We start from the raw sequence: 19362 nt of genomic DNA on the forward strand, positions 1-19362 counted from the left end.
TCCACCACCACCAGCACCACCACCACCAGTCACTCCCTCTGCCTGTCTGCCAATCTTGGGCATTCATATAACCTAATACTAGGCAATGCAAGTCCTGCACTGGTGTATTTTTGTGCAAGCCTGTCCAGGGATAAACGTGGTTTTTTAGATTTCCAAATAAATTTTGAGAAGCTGGCTGTCAGTTTCCTGAGATCCTTATTGGAAATCACAAGGGGTAAATTTTGAAGATAATAGAGGATTTTTGGAAAAATTATTGTTTTAATGAGATTGACCGCTGCCGTAAGTGATAACGGAAATGTTACCCAAATCTTAAGATCCTCTTGGATTTTCTGAAATAATCCTTCAAAATTGGCCTGATACCAAAGTTTTGGACTTCTATTAATCTCAAGGCTGAGATATTGAACCGCCTCCACCTTATGAAAAATAGTTAAGGGGTAATCCCTGCTCGGTTCCCCTAACCACATCAATTCACTTTTTTACATGTTGATCTTATAACCTGCAAAGGAACTAAATTGATTTATCACATATATTACTTTCGGGATTGTTTCAGTCACTTTATTAAGAAAAAGAAGGATATCATCTGCGTAAAGTAATATTTTCAAATTTTGCCTACCCAACGGTATCCCAGGAAGAATTTGACGTAATTTAACAGCCAGGGGTTCCAATACTATATTAAAGAGGAGAGGTGAAAGCGGAAAAACCCTGTCTTGTTCCTCTTTGTAAAATAATCCCAGGAGAGATCTTACCATTAATTAGTAAATATGATACAGCATTTTGATATATTTTTTGTACAAAACTGGAAAAATTAAATCTCTTCTTCCTCTTCCTCCTCCTCTTCCACCACCACCACCACCACCACCACCATCTCTTCTTCCTCTTCCTCTTCTTCCTCCTCTTCCACCACCACCACCACCACCACCACCATCTCCTCTTCCTCTTCTTCCTCCTCTTCCACCACCACCACCACCACCATCTCTTCTTCCTCTTCCTCTTCTTCCTCCTCTTCCACCACCACCACCACCACCACCACCACCATCTCTTCTTCCTCTTCCACCACCACCACCACCACCATCTCTTCTTACTCTTTCTCTTCTTCCTCCTCTTCCTCCACAACCACCACCACCACCACCATCTCTTCTTCCTCTTCCTCTTCTTCCTCCTCTTCCACCACCACCATCTCTTCTTCCTCTTCCTCTTCCACCACCACCACCATCTCTTCTTCCTCTTCCTCTTCTTCCTCCTCTTCCTCCACAACCACCACCACCACCACCCCATCTCTTCTTCCTCTTCTTCCTCCTCTTCCACCACCACCACCACCACCACCATCTCTTCTTCCTCTTCCTCTTCTTCCTCCTCTTCCACCACCTAAACCACCATCTCTTCTTCCTCTTCCTCTTCTTCCTCCTCATCCACCATCACCACCATCTCTTCTTCCTCTTCCTCTTCCACCACCACCACCATCTCTTCTTCCTCTTCCTCTTCTTCCTCCTCTTCCTCCTCAACCACCACCACCACCACCACTTCTTCCTCTTCCTCTTCCTCCTCCTCTTCCACCACCAACACCACCACCACCACCACCACCACCATCTCTTCTTCCTCTTCCACCACCACCACCACCACCACCATCTCTTCTTCCTCTTCCTCTTCTTCCTCCTCTTCCTCCACCACCACCACCACCACCACCACATCTCTTCTTCCTCTTCCTCTTCCATTACCACCACCACCACCACCACCATCTCTTCTTCCTCTTCCTCTTCTTCCTCCTCTTCCACCACCACCACCACCATCTCTTCTTCCTCTTCCTCTTCCTCCTCCTCTTCCACCACCAACACCACCACCACCACCACCACCACCATCTCTTCTTCCTCTTCCACCACCACCACCACCACCACCATCTCTTCTTCCTCTTCCTCTTCTTCCTCCTCTTCCTCCACCACCACCACCACCACCACATCTCTTCTTCCTCTTCCTCTTCCATTACCACCACCACCACCACCACCATCTCTTCTTCCTCTTCCTCTTCTTCCTCCTCTTCCACCACCACCACCACCATCTCTTCTTCCTCTTCCTCTTCTTCCTCCTCTTCCTCCACCACCACCACCACCACCATCACCACCATTTCTTCTTCCTCTTCCACCACCACCACCACCACCACCACCACCATCTCTTCTTCCTCTTCCTCTTCCACCACCACCACCACCACCACTTCTTCCTCTTCTTCTTCCTCCTCCTCTTCCACCACCACCACCATCTCTTCTTCCTCTTCCTCTTCTTCCTCCTCTTCCTCCACCACCACCACCACCACCACCACCATCTGTTACGGTACCAACAGGATACCAAGGGTTAATACCAGGGAACAATGTCCTGCATACAGAATCAGCACTTCACAACCTCGATCAGTTTCCCTGCAAACATGAGACCAAGCTCCACATTTCAGGTTTAAAAAAGAATATATTTATTAAAGGCTGAATGCCTAGTATTTATACAGGTTTTGACCCCAGATGGGGGGGGTTGAATATAACCCTGGCTTCAGGTTACAGAGGGCATTGGTTAAACAGTAAAGCAAACATATGAACAATGCATCAAACCTCTAAGAATTTTCTACTCACAGGTAAAACAGATTAACATATTAAGTACTCAGACAATCTGATGTTGGGCAGTTTAGTTAACATAATCACACAAAACCCAATCAGTTTACCTAGACAGACTCCTGAGACACAATCAGATCCTAAACATACATAGAATACATCGTATTACAGAATATAGGAACAGTTCTTATTAGCTATAAAGTCTTTTATGCCCACTTGGCTTATAGAGTCACAATTGCTCCCACAAGGGGCACTCACACCCTGTACCCATCCTGTATTTATGGATACAGGGTGACATAGACATAAGACAGAGTTATGAAAGTACATGGGGTGTCCAGCATATAAAATTCCATATTTCCATGCAGTCTCTGGGTATCCTTAAGCCCATGTACCTCCAGCCCAAAGAATGTTCCATAACAGGCCCTCCAATGTACAGTGGCGAGATTGGTTTTGTCACATCTCTCCCCTTTTCCAAACAGACTAACAGGGTATCTGACCTCCTGCCAGTCAGTGCCCTGGTTAGTCCAGCAACCCACCCATAAAACACAATTAGTAGTACAGCCCACCCACAATAAATGGTTACTACACCTGAGTACGGGGAAAACTTGTCCATGTCCAGGTGCCTCACCACAGCTGTGTGGGGGACTGGTACGCTGAATTGGTGGGTTGCGAGGTGGGCAGAGACCAGCTGTACTCTGCCCGGGTGCCAGCACTACCATGGAAGTAGCCTGGTGGGAGCCTGGTTGCTGGAGGGGGAGACCGACTGTCTCCCCTTTGGATACATAGCTGTGCTGCTGGAGGGGGAGACCAATCGTCTCCCCTTTGGCTAAACAGCCGTGTTGCTGGGGGACAGGACCAACTGTCCCTACCCCTTGTAACGCAGCCTGCCGCTGGGGAATGGAGTCTGGGCTCCCAATTCCCTGTATATTCCTCTGCTGCTGGGGGACAGGACCATCAAACTCCTCTCCCTCTGGTTTGTCATGCTCAGCTGTCCAGGGTATATACTGTGCCATATACCACCAGAGCGCCTGGTAGGCATGTCAGTTTGCTGGGACAATCCATCTGTATTCCCGTTATGAGAGAGAATTCCTGTCCATACAAACAAGGGTTCAAATTCCTCAGTGCCCAGACCAGGGCCAAACAGTCCTTCAAAATCCCATCAGCTTCTTTACGAGTTTTCTGTACCTGCTCTTTATAGGTATCCACAATCCCTTCATACTGACATAGGGTGCCCTTGAGTTGCTGCACCTCACTATGAGCCAGCGTCAGCTTCTCCTCAAGTGTCGCTAAGTTTGTCTTTAAGGTTTCATGTCCCACTCTCAAGCTGGTGTTTTCTGCAGTCTGTCGGTGCAGCTTGTCTAGCAGAGATTCACGTTCTAAACGTGCCTTTTCCTCTGCGCTCCTCTTCTCCTTCATCAGCGCATTGTAACGGGACCTCCAAATATCAATACCGGATAGAGATTTACTGAGCTCAGCGTCCTGGGGCTTAGCAGCAGGTGGGTCAGTCTCTGCTGCACGGATCTGGGCACGGGTAGTCACAGAGTTAACAAAGCAAAGTGTGGAAAACAGCACCAACAGATATGTGGCTTGTGGGGCACGGAACCCAGGATCTGCCTTATCCTGCAAATACTTCAAGTAGCAAAAAAGATTTGTTCCAGCCACCAATAGTTAAAAAACCTTTATTCCTTCATATAGGGTCTTTTGACAAACATACAACGTTTCAGACCTGCTATAGGTCCTTAGTCATGTATACTGAACATACACTGATTCATCATTTAAATACTTTACACCTGGTCAATTGTTCACCTGTTGTCATGTGACTACTCATTATTGTATCACTGCCATCTTGTGGCCATCTAACATATATATTCCTATTGAAAAAAAGCATTCTGAATAGTCACATTGAAAAGGTTTAAGTATCAAAACAATGTTAATAGATAAAATCATATGTACAAAATTAAAATAGAAGAAATCTTACGCACAATATGCAGATATGCCATTGCTGTTTACTTGTTATTTAAATGTTAATTTGGACTCTTTCATTTTAGAGTTGATTTCAAAAAATTGCTGCTAAAGATTATATGGATTACTGTCAATTTGAACACTGTAGGCCTATTTTGAAAATAATCTTTTACTTTTCTCTTTAGTCTTTTTATGTGTAAAGATAATTTTTGTAAAAAAAATTTTTTTCAAAAAAATCTCCCTTCAATTTTACTCAGCCCATTAAAAGGGATTGTTAGAAAATTATTTTTGATTAAAGAAATGCAGGTATCATGATACTCAGCCCATTAGAAAGGGAAGAGAGGAAGTGAGAGGATACAGGAGCCTCTATAGGCCCTAGGAGAGATGGATGTTATCCCTGTTTGAACTGCAGTAGAAAATACAAAATTAATAAATATCTTACTTGCAGGTCATGTTACTGTATTTATTTGATCAAGTGTCCATGTGGTCTGATCTATTTGGGCGAGACCTGTAGAGAGGTAAGGGAGAGGATAACAGAACATAAGTCCAATATTAGATGTAAGAACAAAGAGGCTCCTGTATCCTCTCACTTCCTCTCTATGGGTCATAACATCAGCCAGCTCAGATTCCAAATAATTGAACAGATTGAGAGACCAAGGAGGGGGGGTAATAGAGAACATATACTAAAAACAAGAGAGATGTTTTGGATATACAAATTGGAAAGCTTAATACCTAAGGGTATGAACAAAGAATTCGATTGGAGTTTGTTTTACTAAATATTTGTTTTTCCAAAAACATCACTATGAATATGTAAATCTTCCCTTTCTAATGGGCTGAGTATCATGATACCTGCATTTCTTTAATCAAAAATAATTTTCTAACAATCCCTTTTAATGGGCTGAGTAAAATTGAAGGGAGATTTTTTTGAAAAAAATTTTTTTTTACAAAAATTATCTTTACACATAAAAAGACTAAAGAGAAAAGTAAAAGATTATTTTCAAAATAGGCCTACAGTGTTCAAATTGACAGTAATCCATATAATCTTTAGCAGCAATTTTTTGAAATCAACTCTAAAATGAAAGAGTCCAAATTAACATTTAAATAACAAGTAAACAGCAATGGCATATCTGCATATTGTGCGTAAGATTTCTTCTATTTTAATTTTGTACATATGATTTTATCTATTAACATTGTTTTGATACTTAAACCTTTTCAATGTGACTATTCAGAATGCTTTTTTTCAATAGGAATATATATGTTAGATGGCCACAAGATGGCAGTGATACAATAATGAGTAGTCACATGACAACAGGTGAACAATTGACCAGGTGTAAAGTATTTAAATGATGAATCAGTGTATGTTCAGTATACATGACTAAGGACCTATAGCAGGTCTGAAACGTTGTATGTTTGTCAAAAGACCCTATATGAAGGAATAAAGGTTTTTTAACTATTGGTGGCTGGAACAAATCTTTTTTGCTACTTGTAGTCACAGAGTTAACATCAGCGAGACCCATAGGAGCGTAGGCAGAAACAAGGGGTCCAAGTCATTTCCAAGAAGAACATCAGCAGGTAAGTCCTTCTTGACCCCCACATTCACAGGTCTAGCGCCCACTCCCCAATCCAAATGTACCCTGGCAACAGGTAGGCTGAACACATCGCCCCCTGCTACCCTCACAGCCACAGTGTCTCCAGTGTACTGTTTCTCAGACACCAAGTTTTTTTGATGCAAGGTCATGGTAGCACCAGTATCCCGTAGACCACTGACCTTCTTCCCATTCACTTTAACCAGTTGCCGGTTATTCTGGTGGGCAGCTTGCACAAGGTCTGCCTCATGTAGGATGCTCCAGCATTCTTGCGCCTCTACGTAGCGGGCCGCAGGCTGAGGATTACGTGGGATTCCGCCGGCGGGTCTTCTCCAGGACTGCGCTTGGTTCGCTGCGTTTAGGGGACACTCTGGTCTTTTGTGCCCTAGTTGCTTACATCTAAAGCACCGAATAGGTTGTGAGTAGCACCGCAAATTGAACAGGGCTCTCTGAGGGTAGTTCGTGGCCGGAGGCCGTGTGGTATAGCGGTGCGCCGGGGTTTGGTAACTGGCAGCTGCTGGGGTGACTGGGGGTCTGTACTCCACTCTAGCAGGGGGCTTAGTGGTAGCAGTGTACAGTTTGCGGGCATCCGTATACTCATCTGCCAAGCGAGCCGCTTCCTGCAGGGTGGAGGGTTTACGGTCCCAAACCCACTCTCGAACTCCTGCGGGTAACTTGTCGAAGCAATGTTCCAACAGGAATAGCTGCAGCACCTCTTCCCCAGATATGGCTTGGCACCCCGCTATCCAGTGAGCTGCTGTGCGGTGCACCTTACATGCCCACTCAAGGTAGGAATCTCCAGCTAATTTAACAGTGTCTCTGAACCGCCTCCGGTATGCCTCCGGTGTAACCGCATACCTGGAGAGCAGAGCCTCTTTTACAGTATTATAATCCCTGACTTCCTCATCTGGAATGGCCCGAAAAGCCTCTCTGGCCCGGCCGGATAATTTTCCAGATAATATCGTGACCCAGTCCTCTGCGGGTACCTTGTGTAGTGCACATTGCCTCTCAAAATCCGCAAGGTACCCATCAATCTCTCCTTCTGTTTCCAGGAAGTTTTTAAAAGCTGCAAAATTTACTTTTCTCTTTTCCATCTTAGTCAGTATTGCAATAATCCCCCTCTTCCTGAGGTTACTGGCTTGTGTAGTTGCTCTTCTGGGCGATAAGGTTCATTCCGTCGCTTGCCACCAATTGTTACGGTACCAACAGGATACCAAGGGTTAATACCAGGGAACAATGTCCTGCATACAGAATCAGCACTTCACAACCTCGATCAGTTTCCCTGCAAACATGAGACCAAGCTCCACATTTCAGGTTTAAAAAAGAATATATTTATTAAAGGCTGAATGCCTAGTATTTATACAGGTTTTGACCCCAGATGGGGGGGTTGAATATAACCCTGGCTTCAGGTTACAGAGGGCATTGGTTAAACAGTAAAGCAAACATATGAACAATGCATCAAACCTCTAAGAATTGTCTATTCACAGGTAAAACAGATTAACATATTAAGTACTCAGACAATCTGATGTTGGGCAGTTTAGTTAACATAATCACACAAAACCCAATCAGTTTACCTAGACAGACTCCTGAGACACAATCAGATCTTAAACATACATAGAATACATCTTATTACAGAATATAGGAACAGTTCTTATTAGCTATAAAGTCTTTTATGCCCACTTGGCTTATAGAGTCACAATTGCTCCCACAAGGGGCACTCACACCCTGTACCCATCCTGAATTTATGGATACAGGGTGACATAGACATAAGACAGAGTTATGAAAGTACATGGGGTGTCCAGCATATAAAATTCCATATTTCCATGCAGTCTCTGGGTATCCTTAAGCCCATGTACCTCCAGCCCAAAGAATGTTCCATAACAGGCCCTCCAATGTACAGTGGCGAGATTGGTTTTGTCACACCATCTCTTCTTCCTCTTCCTCTTCTTCCTCCTCTTCCTCCACCACCACCACCACCAGCATCTCTTCTTCCTCTTCTACCACCACCACCACCACCACCACCATCTCTTCTTCCTCCTCTTCCACCACCACCACCACCACCATCTCTTCTTCCTCTTCTTCCTCTTCCTCTTCCACCACCACCACCACCACCATCTCTTCTTCCTCTTCCTCCTCTTCCACCATCACCACCACCACCACCATCTCTTCTTCCTCTTCCACCACCCCCACCACCACCACCATCTCTTCTTCCTCTTCCTCCTCCACCACCACCACCACCATCTCTTCTTCCTCCTCTTCCACCACCACCATCTCTTCTTCCTCCTCTTCCACCACCACCATCTCTTCTTCCTCTTCCTCTTCCTCCTCCTCTTCCACCACCACCACCACCATCTCTTCTTCCTCTTCCTCCTCTTCCACCACCACCACTACCATCTCTTTTTCCTCTTCCTCCTTTTTCACCACCACCACCACCATCTCTTCTTCCTCTTCCTCCTCTTCCACCACCACCACCACCATCTCTTCTTCCTCCTCTTCCACCACCACCACCATCTCTTCTTCCTCCTCTTTCACCACCACCACCACCACCACCATCTCTTCTTCCACCTCTTCCACCACCACCACCACCACTTCATCCTCTTCCTCCTCCTCTTCCACCACCACCACCACCATCTCTTCTTCCTCTTCCTCCTCCTCTTCCACCACCACCACCCCCACCACCATCTCTTCTTCCTCTTCCTCCTCTTCCACCACCACCACCATATCTTCTTCCTCTTCCACCTCCTCTTACACCACCACCACCACCATCTCTTCTTCCTCTTCCTCTTCTTCCTTCTCTTCCACCACCACCACCACCATCTCTTCTTCCTCTTCCTCTTCCACCACCACCACCACCACCACCACCACCACCACCACCATCTCTTCTTCCTCTTCCTCTTCCACCACCACCACCATCCCTTCTTCCTTTTCCTCTTCCACCACCACCATCTCTTCTTCCTCCTCCTCCTCCTCCTCCTCCACCATCTCTTCTTCCTCCTCCACCTCCACCACCACCATCTCTTCTTCCTCCTCCTCCTCCTCCTCCACCACCACCAGCATCTCTTCTTCCTCCTCCTCCACCACAACCATCTCTTCTTCCTCCTCCACCACCACCACCATCTCTTCTTCCTCCTCCTCCACCACCACCACCATCTCTTCTTCCTCCTCCACCACCACCACCATCTCTTCTTCCTCCTCCACCACCACCACCATCTCTTCTTCCTCCTCCACCACCCCCACCACCACCACCATCTCTTCTTCCTCCTCCTCCACCACCACCCCCACCACCACCACCATCTCTTCTTCCTCTTCCTCCTCTTCCACCACCACCACCACCACCACCACCATCTCTTCTTCCTCTTCCTCCTCTTCCACCACCACCACCAACTCTTCTTCCTCTTCCACCACCCCCACCACCACCACCATCTCTTCTTCCTCCTCCTCCACCACCACCACCACCCCCACCACCACCACCATCTCTTCTTCCTCTTCCTCCTCTTCCACCACCACCACCACCACCACCATCTCTTCTTCCTCTTCCTCCTCTTCAACCACCACCACCAACTCTTCTTCCTCTTCCACCACCCCCACCACCACCATCTCTTCTTCCTCTTCCACCACCCCCACCACCACCATCATCTCTTCTTCCTCTTTCACCACCCCCAACCACCATATCTTCTTCCTCTTCCTCTTCCTCTTCCACCACCACCACCACCTCTTCTTCCTCTTCCACCACCACCACCACCACCATCTCTTCTTCCTCTTCCACCACCACCACCACCACCATCTCTTCTTCCTCTTCCACCACCACCACCACCACCACCATCTCTTCTTCCTCTTCCACCACCACCACCACCACCATCTATTCTTCCTCTTCTTCCTCCTCTTCCACCACCACCACCACCACCACCACCTCCACCACCACCATCTCTTCTTCCTCTTCCTCTTCTTCCTCCTCTTCCACCACCACCACCATCACCACCATCTCTTCTTCCTCTTCCTCTTCCACCACCACCATCTCTTCTTCCTCTTCCTCTTCCACCACCACCACCACCACCACCCCCACCATCTCTTCTTCCTTTTCCACCACCCCCACCATCTCTTCTTCCTCTTCCACCACCCCACCACCACCACCATCTCTTCTTCCTCTTCCACCACCACCACCACCACCACCACCATCTCTTCCTCCTCTTCCACCACCACCATCTCTTCTTCCTCTTCCACCACCCCCACCACCACCACCATCTCTTCTTCCTCTTCCATTACCACCACCACCATCTCTTCTTCCTCCTCCACCACCACCACCACCATCTCTTCCTCCTCTTCCACCACCACCACCACCATCACTTCTTCCTCTTCCTCCTCTTCCACCACCCCCACCACCACCACCATCTCTTCTTCCTCTTCCACCACCCCCTCCACCACCACCATCTCTTCTTCCTCTTCCACCACCCCCACCACCACCACCATCTCTTCTTCCTCTTCCACCACCACCACCACCATCTCTTCTTGCTCTTCCACCACCCCCACCACCACCACCATCTCTTCTTCCTCTTCCACCACCACCACCATCTCTTCTTCCTCTTCCACCACCACCACCACCATCTCTTCTTCCTCTTCCACCACCACCACCATCTCTTCTTCCTCTTCCACCACCCCCACCACCACCACCATTTCTTCTTCCTCTTCCAACACCACCACCATCTCTTCTTCCTCTTCCACCACCACCACCATCTCTTCTTCCTCTTCCACCACCACCATCATCTCTTCTTCCTCCTCCACCACCACCACCATCTCTTCTTTCTCCTCCACCACCACCACCACCCCCACCACCACCACCATCTCTTCTTCCTCTTCCTCCTCTTCCACCACCACCACCACCACCATCTCTTCTTCCTCTTCCTCCTCTTCCACCACCATCTCTTCTTCCTCTTCCACCACCCCACCACCACCACCACCATCTCTTCTTCCTCTTCCACCACCCCCACCACCACCACCATCTCTTCTTCCTCTTCCACCACCCCCCACCACCATCTCTTCTTCCTCTTCCTCCTCCTCTTCCACCACCTCCACCACCATCTCTTCTTCCTCTTCCACCACCACCACCATCTCTTCTCCCCCCCCCCACCACTACCATCTCTTTTTCCTCCTCCACCACCCCCACCACCACCACCATCTCTTCTTCCTCCTCCTCCACCACCACCACCACCACCACCATCTCTTCTTCCTCCTCCTCCTCCACCACCACCACCATCTCTTCTTCCTCCTCCACCACCACCACCATCATCTCTTCTTCCCCCCCCCCCACCACCACCATCTCTTCTTCCTCCTCCACCACCCCCACCACCACCACCATCTCTTCTTCCTCCTCCTCCACCACCACCACCACCACCCCCACCACCACCACCATCTCTTTTTCCTCTTCCTCCTCTTCCACCACCACCACCACCACCACAATCTCTTCTTCCTCTTCCTCCTCTTACACCACCACCACCACCTCTTCTTCCTCTTCCACCACCCCCACCACCACCTCCATCTCTTCTTCCTCTTCCAACACCCTCACCACCACCACCATCTCTTCTTCCTCTTCCACCACCCCCAACCACCATCTCTTCTTCCTCTTCCTCCTCCTCTTCCACCACCACCACCACCACCACCATCTCTTCTTCCTCTTCCTCTTCTTCCTCTTCCACCACCACCACCACCATCTCTTCTTCCTCTTCCACCACCACCACCACCACCACCACCATCTCTTCTTCCTCTTCCACCACCATCACCACCACCATCTCTTCTTCCTCCTCTTCCACCACCACCACCACCACCACCATCTCTTCTTCCTCTTCCTCTTCTTCCTCCTCTTCCACCATCATCACCATCTCTTCTTCCTCTTCCTCTTCCACCACCACCATCTCTTCTTCCTCTTCCACCACCACCACCACCACCACCATCTCTTCTTCCTCTTCCACCACCCCCTCCACCACCACCATCTCTTCTTCCTCTTCCACCACCCCCACCACCACCACCATCTCTTCTTCCTCTTCCACCACCACCACCATCTCTTCTTGCTCTTCCACCACCCCCACCACCACCACCATCTCTTCTTCCTCTTCCACCACCACCACCATCTCTTCTTCCTCTTCCACCACCACCACCACCACCATCTCTTCTTCCTCTTCCACCACCACCACCATCTCTTCTTCCTCTTCCACCACCCCCACCACCACCACCATTTCTTCTTCCTCTTCCAACACCACCACCATCTCTTCTTCCTCTTCCACCACCACCACCATCTCTTCTTCCTCTTCCACCACCACCACCATCTCTTCTTCCTCCTCCACCACCACCACCATCTCTTCTTTCTCCTCCACCACCACCACCACCCCCACCACCACCACCATCTCTTCTTCCTCTTCCTCCTCTTCCACCACCACCACCACCACCATCTCTTCTTCCTCTTCCTCCTCTTCCACCACCATCTCTTCTTCCTCTTCCACCACCCCACCACCACCACCATCTCTTCTTCCTCTTCCACCACCCCCACCACCACCACCATCTCTTCTTCCTCTTCCACCACCCCCCACCACCATCTCTTCTTCCTCTTCCTCCTCCTCTTCCACCACCACCACCACCGTCTCTTCTTCCTCTTCCACCACCACCATCTCTTCTTCCCCCCCCACCACCACCATCTCTTCTTCCTCCTCCACCACCCCCACCACCACCACCATCTCTTCTTCCTCCTCCTCCACCACCACCACCACCCCCACCACCACCACCATCTCTTCTTCCTCTTCCTCCTCCACCACCACCACCATCTCTTCTTCCTCCTCCACCACCACCACCATCTCTTCTTCCCCCCCCCCACCACCACCATCTCTTCTTCCTCCTCCACCACCCCCACCACCACCACCATCTCTTCTTCCTCCTCCTCCACCACCACCACCACCACCACCACCACCACCATCTCTTCTTCCTCTTCCTCCTCTTCCACCACCACCACCACCACCATCTCTTCTTCCTCTTCCTCCTCTTCCACCACCACCACCACCTCTTCTTCCTCTTCCACCACCCCCACCACCACCTCCATCTCTTCTTCCTCTTCCACCACCCTCACCACCACCACCATCTCTTCTTCCTCTTCCACCACCCCAACCACCATCTCTTCTTCCTCTTCCTCTTCCTCCTCCTCTTCCACCACCACCACCACCATCTCTTCTTCCTCTTCCTCTTCTTCCTCTTCCACCACCACCACCTGTGACAGACCCTTCGGTCAGGACTGAAAGTGTTAACTTTATTTTCTAACCACAAGTGGCTGGCTCCAGCTACAATCTAATTAATGCTTAGCATTCTATTGTTTGATCACCTCCAGAGAGAAAGTGATAAGAAGAGTCAAGAGTGTCTTGTGGTTGAAGTGTTTAAGTAATATAATCCTATTGTATCATGTCAAGGGCGCTTCTCCCTTTTATCTAATGTACAACATTCTTTCAACCCCCATCTGAGGGGGGGTCAAAAACCTGTATAAATCTGTGTGCTGCCTTCAAATAAAGTTGTCATTCTGTTTTAAACCTGAAACTGGCTGGGTTGTGAATTGCTGATTGTCTATGCAGGACATTGTTCATCTGGGGTTAACCCTTGGTACACAGTTGGTACCGTAACATTGGTGGCAAGCGACGGGAGAATCCTTATCGCCCAGAAGAGCAACTACACAAGCCAGTAACCTCAGGAAGAGGGGGATTATTACAATACTGACTAAGATGGAAAGAGTACCAGGGACAGAAGGAACCAATGGGCCCAGCATATCAGACAGAACCCCTGAAGAAGCAAGCTTTGATCGGGCGGTTAAAATAAGACTGGCATATTATGGCCCCAACCCATCTGCCGAAATTATCGACCGGGTCATAGCAGCTGTGGAGGCCAACCTACTTCGCCAAAGCGGCGCTGCAGCAGCCCAAGTCACAGCAACCCCAGTGGAAAAGGGAAAAGTAAATTTTGCAGCTTTTAAAAACTTCCTGGAAACAGAAGGAGAGATTGATGGGTACCTTGCAGATTTTGAGAGGCAATGTGCACTACACAAGGTACCCGCAGAGGACTGGGTCACGATATTATCCGGAAAATTATCCGGCCGGGCCAGTGAGGCTTTTCGGGCCATTCCAGATGAGGAAGTTGGGGATTATAATACTGTAAAAGAGGCTCTGCTCTCCAGGTATGCGGTTACACCGGAGGCATACCGGAGGCGGTTCAGAGACACTGTTAAATTGACTGGTGATTCCTACCTTGAGTGGGCATGTAAGGTGCACCGCACAGCAGCTCACTGGATAGCGGGGTGCCAAGCCGTATCTGGGGAAGAGGTGCTGCAGCTATTCCTGTTGGAACATTGCTTCGACAAGTTACCCGCAGGAGTTCGAGAGTGGGTTCGGGACCGTAAACCCTCCACCCTGCATGAAGCGGCTCGCTTGGCAGATGAGTATACGGATGCCCGCAAACTGGACACTGCTACCACTAAGCCCCCTGCCAGAGTGGAGTACAGACCCCCAGTCACCCCAGCACCTGCCAGTTACCAACCCCCAGCACACCGCTATACCACACGGTCTCGGGCCACGAACTACCCTCAGAGAGCCTGGTTCAATTCGCGGGGCTACTCACAACCTATTCGGTGCTTTGGATGTAAGCAACTAGGGCACAAAAGACCAGAGTGTCCCCTAAACGCAGCGAACCAAGCACAGTCCTGGAGAAGACCCGCTAGCGGAATCCCACGTAATCCTCAGCCTGCGGCCCGCTATGTAGAGGCGCAAGAATGCTGGGGCATCCTACATGAGGCAGACCTTGTGCAAGCTGCCCACCGGAATAACCGGCAACTGGTTAAAGTGAATGGGAAGGAGGTCAGTGGTCTACGGGATACTGGTGCTACCATGACCTTGCTTCGAAAGAACTTGGTGTCTGAGAAACAGCACACAGGAGACACTGTGGCTGTGAGGGTAGCAGGGGGCACTGTGTTCCGCCTACCTGTTGCCAGGGTGCATTTGGATTGGGGAGGGGGCGCTAGACCTGTGAATGTGGGGGTCATGAAGGATTTACCAGCTGATGTTCTCCTTGGAAATACCTTGGTCCCCCTTGTTTCTGCCTATGCTCCCATGGGTCCCGCTGATGTTAACCCTGTGACTACCCGTGCTCAGATCCGTGCAGCAGAGACTGACCCCCCTGCTGCTAAGCCCCAGGACGCTGAGCTCAGTAAATCTCTATCCGCTATTGATATGTGGGAGTCACGTTACAATGCGCTGATGAAGGAGAAGAGTCACGTAGAGGATAAAATGGTCACGTTAAATAATCATGTAACAGTGCTAGCGGGAGAGAAGAGGAGTGCAGAGGAAAAAGCACGTTTAGAACAGGAATCTCTGCTAGACAAGCTGCACCGACAGACTGCAGAAAACACCAGCTTGAGAGTGGAACATGAAACCTTAAAGACAAACTTAGTGACACTTGAGGAGAAGCTGACGCTGGCTCATAGTGAAGTGCAGCAACTCAAGGGCACCCTATGTCAGTATGAAGGGATTGTGGATACCTATAAAGAGCAGGTACAGAAAACTCGTAAAGAAGCTGATGAGATTTTGAAGGACTGTTTAGCCCTAGTCTGGGCACTGAGGAAGTTGAACCCTTGTTTGTATGGACAGGAATTCTCTCTCATAACGGGAATACAAATGGATTGTCCCAGCAAACTGACATGCCTACCACCCCTTAGTCCGGTCATCCCCAGGTTGACCCGCAAAAGGGTCAAGCCGGGTCTGCCGGAGTGTTCCACAAGGGGGGAGCTATGTGACAGACCCTTCGGTCAGGACTGAAAGTGTTAACTTTATTTTCTAACCACAAGTGGCTGGCTCCAGCTACAATCTAATTAATGCTTAGCATTCTATTGTTTGATCACCTCCAGAGAGAAAGTGATAAGAAGAGTCAAGAGTGTCTTGTGGTTGAAGTGTTTAAGTAATATAATCCTATTGTATCATGTCAAGGGCGCTTCTCCCTTTTATCTAATGTACAACATTCTTTCAACCCCCATCTGAGGGGGGGTCAAAAACCTGTATAAATCTGTGTGCTGCCTTCAAATAAAGTTGTCATTCTGTTTTAAACCTGAAACTGGCTGGGTTGTGAATTGCTGATTGTCTATGCAGGACATTGTTCATCTGGGGTTAACCCTTGGTACACAGTTGGTACCGTAACACCACCACCACCACCATCTCTTCTTCCTCTTCCACCACCACCACCACCACCACCACCACCACCACCACCACCATCTCTTCTTCCTCTTCCACCACCACCACCACCACCATCTCTTCTTCCTCCTCTTCCACCACCACCACCACCACCACCATCACTTCTTCCTCTTCCTCCTCTTCCACCACCCCCACCACCACCACCATCTCTTCTTCCTCTTCCACCACCCCCTCCACCACCACCATCTCTTCTTCCTCTTCCACCACCCCCACCACCACCACCATCTCTTCTTCCTCTTCCACCACCACCACCACCTCTTCTTGCTCTTCCACCACCCCCACCACCACCGCCATCTCTTCTTCCTCTTCCTCTTCTTCCTCTTCCACCACCACCACCACCACCACCACCACCATCTCTTCTTCCTCTTCCACCACCACCACCATCTCTTCTTCCTCTTCCACCACCCCCACCACCACCACCATTTCTTCTTCCTCTTCCAACACCACCACCATCTCTTCTTCCTCTTCCACCACCACCACCATCTCTTCTTCCTCTTCCACCACCACCACCATCTCTTCTTCCTCCTCCACCACCACCACCATCTCTTCTTTCTCCTCCACCACCACCACCACCCCCACCACCACCACCATCTCTTCTTCCTCTTCCTCCTCTTCCACCACCACCACCACCATCTCTTCTTCCTCTTCCTCCTCTTCCACCACCATCTCTCCTTCCTCTTCCACCACCCCACCACCACCACCATCTCTTCTTCCTCTTCCACCACCCCCACCACCACCACCATCTCTTCTTCCTCTTCCACCACCCCCCACCACCATCTCTTCTTCCTCTTCCTCATCCTCTTCCACCACCTCCACCACCATCTCTTCTTCCTCTTCCACCACCACCACCATCTCTTCTTCCCCCCCCCCCACCACTACCATCTCTTCTTCCTCCTCCACCACCACCACCATCTCTTCTTCCTCCTCCTCCTCCACCACCACCACCACCACCACCATCTCTTCTTCCTCTTCCTCCTCCACCACCACCACCATCTCTTCTTCCTCCTCCACCACCACCACCATCTCTTCTCCCCCCCCCCCACCACCATCTCTTCTTCCTCCTCCACCACCCCCACCACCACCACCATCTCTTCTTCCTCCTCCTCCACCACCACCACCCCCACCACCACCACCATCTCTTCTTCCTCTTCCTCCTCTTCCACCACCACCACCACCACCACCATCTCTTCTTCCTCTTCCTCCTCTTCCACCACCACCACCACCTCTTCTTCCTCTTCCACCACCCCCACCACCACCTCCATCTCTTCTTCCTCTTCCACCACCCTCACCACCACCACCATCTCTTCTTCCTCTTCCACCACCCCCAACCACCATCTCTTCTTCCTCTTTCTCTTCCTCCTCCTCTTCCACCACCACCACCACCACCACCACCATCTCTTCTTCCTCTTCCTCTTCTTCCTCTTCCACCACCACCACCACCACCATCTCTTCTTCCTCTTCCACCACCACCACCACCACCACCACCACCACCATCTCTTCTTCCTCTTCCACCACCACCACCACCACCACCACCATCTCTTCTTCCTCTTCCACCACCACCACCACCACCACCACCATCTCTTCTTCCTCTTCCTCTTCTTCCTCCTCTTCCACCATCACCACCATCTCGTCTTCCTCTTCCTCTTCCACCACCACCATCTCTTCTTCCTCTTCCACCACCACCACCACCACCACCACCACCATCTCTTCTTCCTCTTCCACCACCCCCTCCACCACCACCATCTCTTCTTCCTCTTCCACCACCCCCACCACCACCACCATCTCTTCTTCCTCTTCCACCACCACCACCATCTCTTCTTGCTCTTCCACCACCCCCACCACCACCACCATCTCTTATTCCTCTTCCACCACCACCACCATCTCTTCTTCCTCTTCCACCACCACCACCACCACCACCATCTCTTCTTCCTCTTCCACCACCACCACCATCTCTTCTTCCTCTTCCACCACCCCCACCACCACCACCATTTCTTCTTCCTCTTCCAACACCACCACCATCTCTTCTTCCTCTTCCACCACCACCACCATCTCTTTTTCCTCTTCCACCACCACCACCATCTCTTCTTCCTCCTCCACCACCACCACCATCTCTTCTTTCTCCTCCACCACCACCACCACCCCCACCACCACCACCATCTCTTCTTCCTCTTCCTCCTCTTCCACCACCACCACCACCACCATCTCTTCTTCCTCTTCCTCCTCTTCCACCACCATCTCTTCTTCCTCTTCCACCACCCCACCACCACCACCATCTCTTCTTCCTCTTCCACCACCCCCACCACCACCACCATCTCTTCTTCCTCTTCCACCACCCCCCACCACCATCTCTTCTTCCTCTTCCTCCTCCTCTTCCACCACCACCACCACCATCTATTCTTCCTCTTCCACCACCACCACCATCTCTTCTTCCCCCCCCCACCACCACCATCTCTTCTTCCTCCTCCACCACCCCCACCACCACCACCATCTCTTCTTCCTCCTCCTCCACCACCACCACCACCCCCACCACCACCACTATCTCTTCTTCCTCTTCCTCCTCCACCACCACCACCATCTCTTCTTCCTCCTCCACCACCACCACCATCTCTTCTTCCTCTTCCACCACCACCACCACCACCACCATCTCTTCTTCCTCTTCCACCACCCCCTCCACCACCACCATCTCTTCTTCCTCTTCCACCACCCCCACCACCACCACCATCTCTTCTTCCTCTTCCACCACCACCACCATCTCTTCTTGCTCTTCCACCACCCCCACCACCACCACCATCTCTTCTTCCTCTTCCACCACCACCACCATCTCTTCTTCCTCTTCCACCACCACCACCACCACCATCTCTTCTTCCTCTTCCACCACCACCACCATCTCTTCTTCCTCTTCCACCACCCCCACCACCACCACCATTTCTTCTTCCTCTTCCAACACCACCACCATCTCTTCTTCCT

This window comes from Bombina bombina, chromosome 5 (assembly GCF_027579735.1).
Source record: "Bombina bombina isolate aBomBom1 chromosome 5, aBomBom1.pri, whole genome shotgun sequence".
NCBI lineage: Eukaryota > Metazoa > Chordata > Amphibia > Anura > Bombinatoridae > Bombina > Bombina bombina.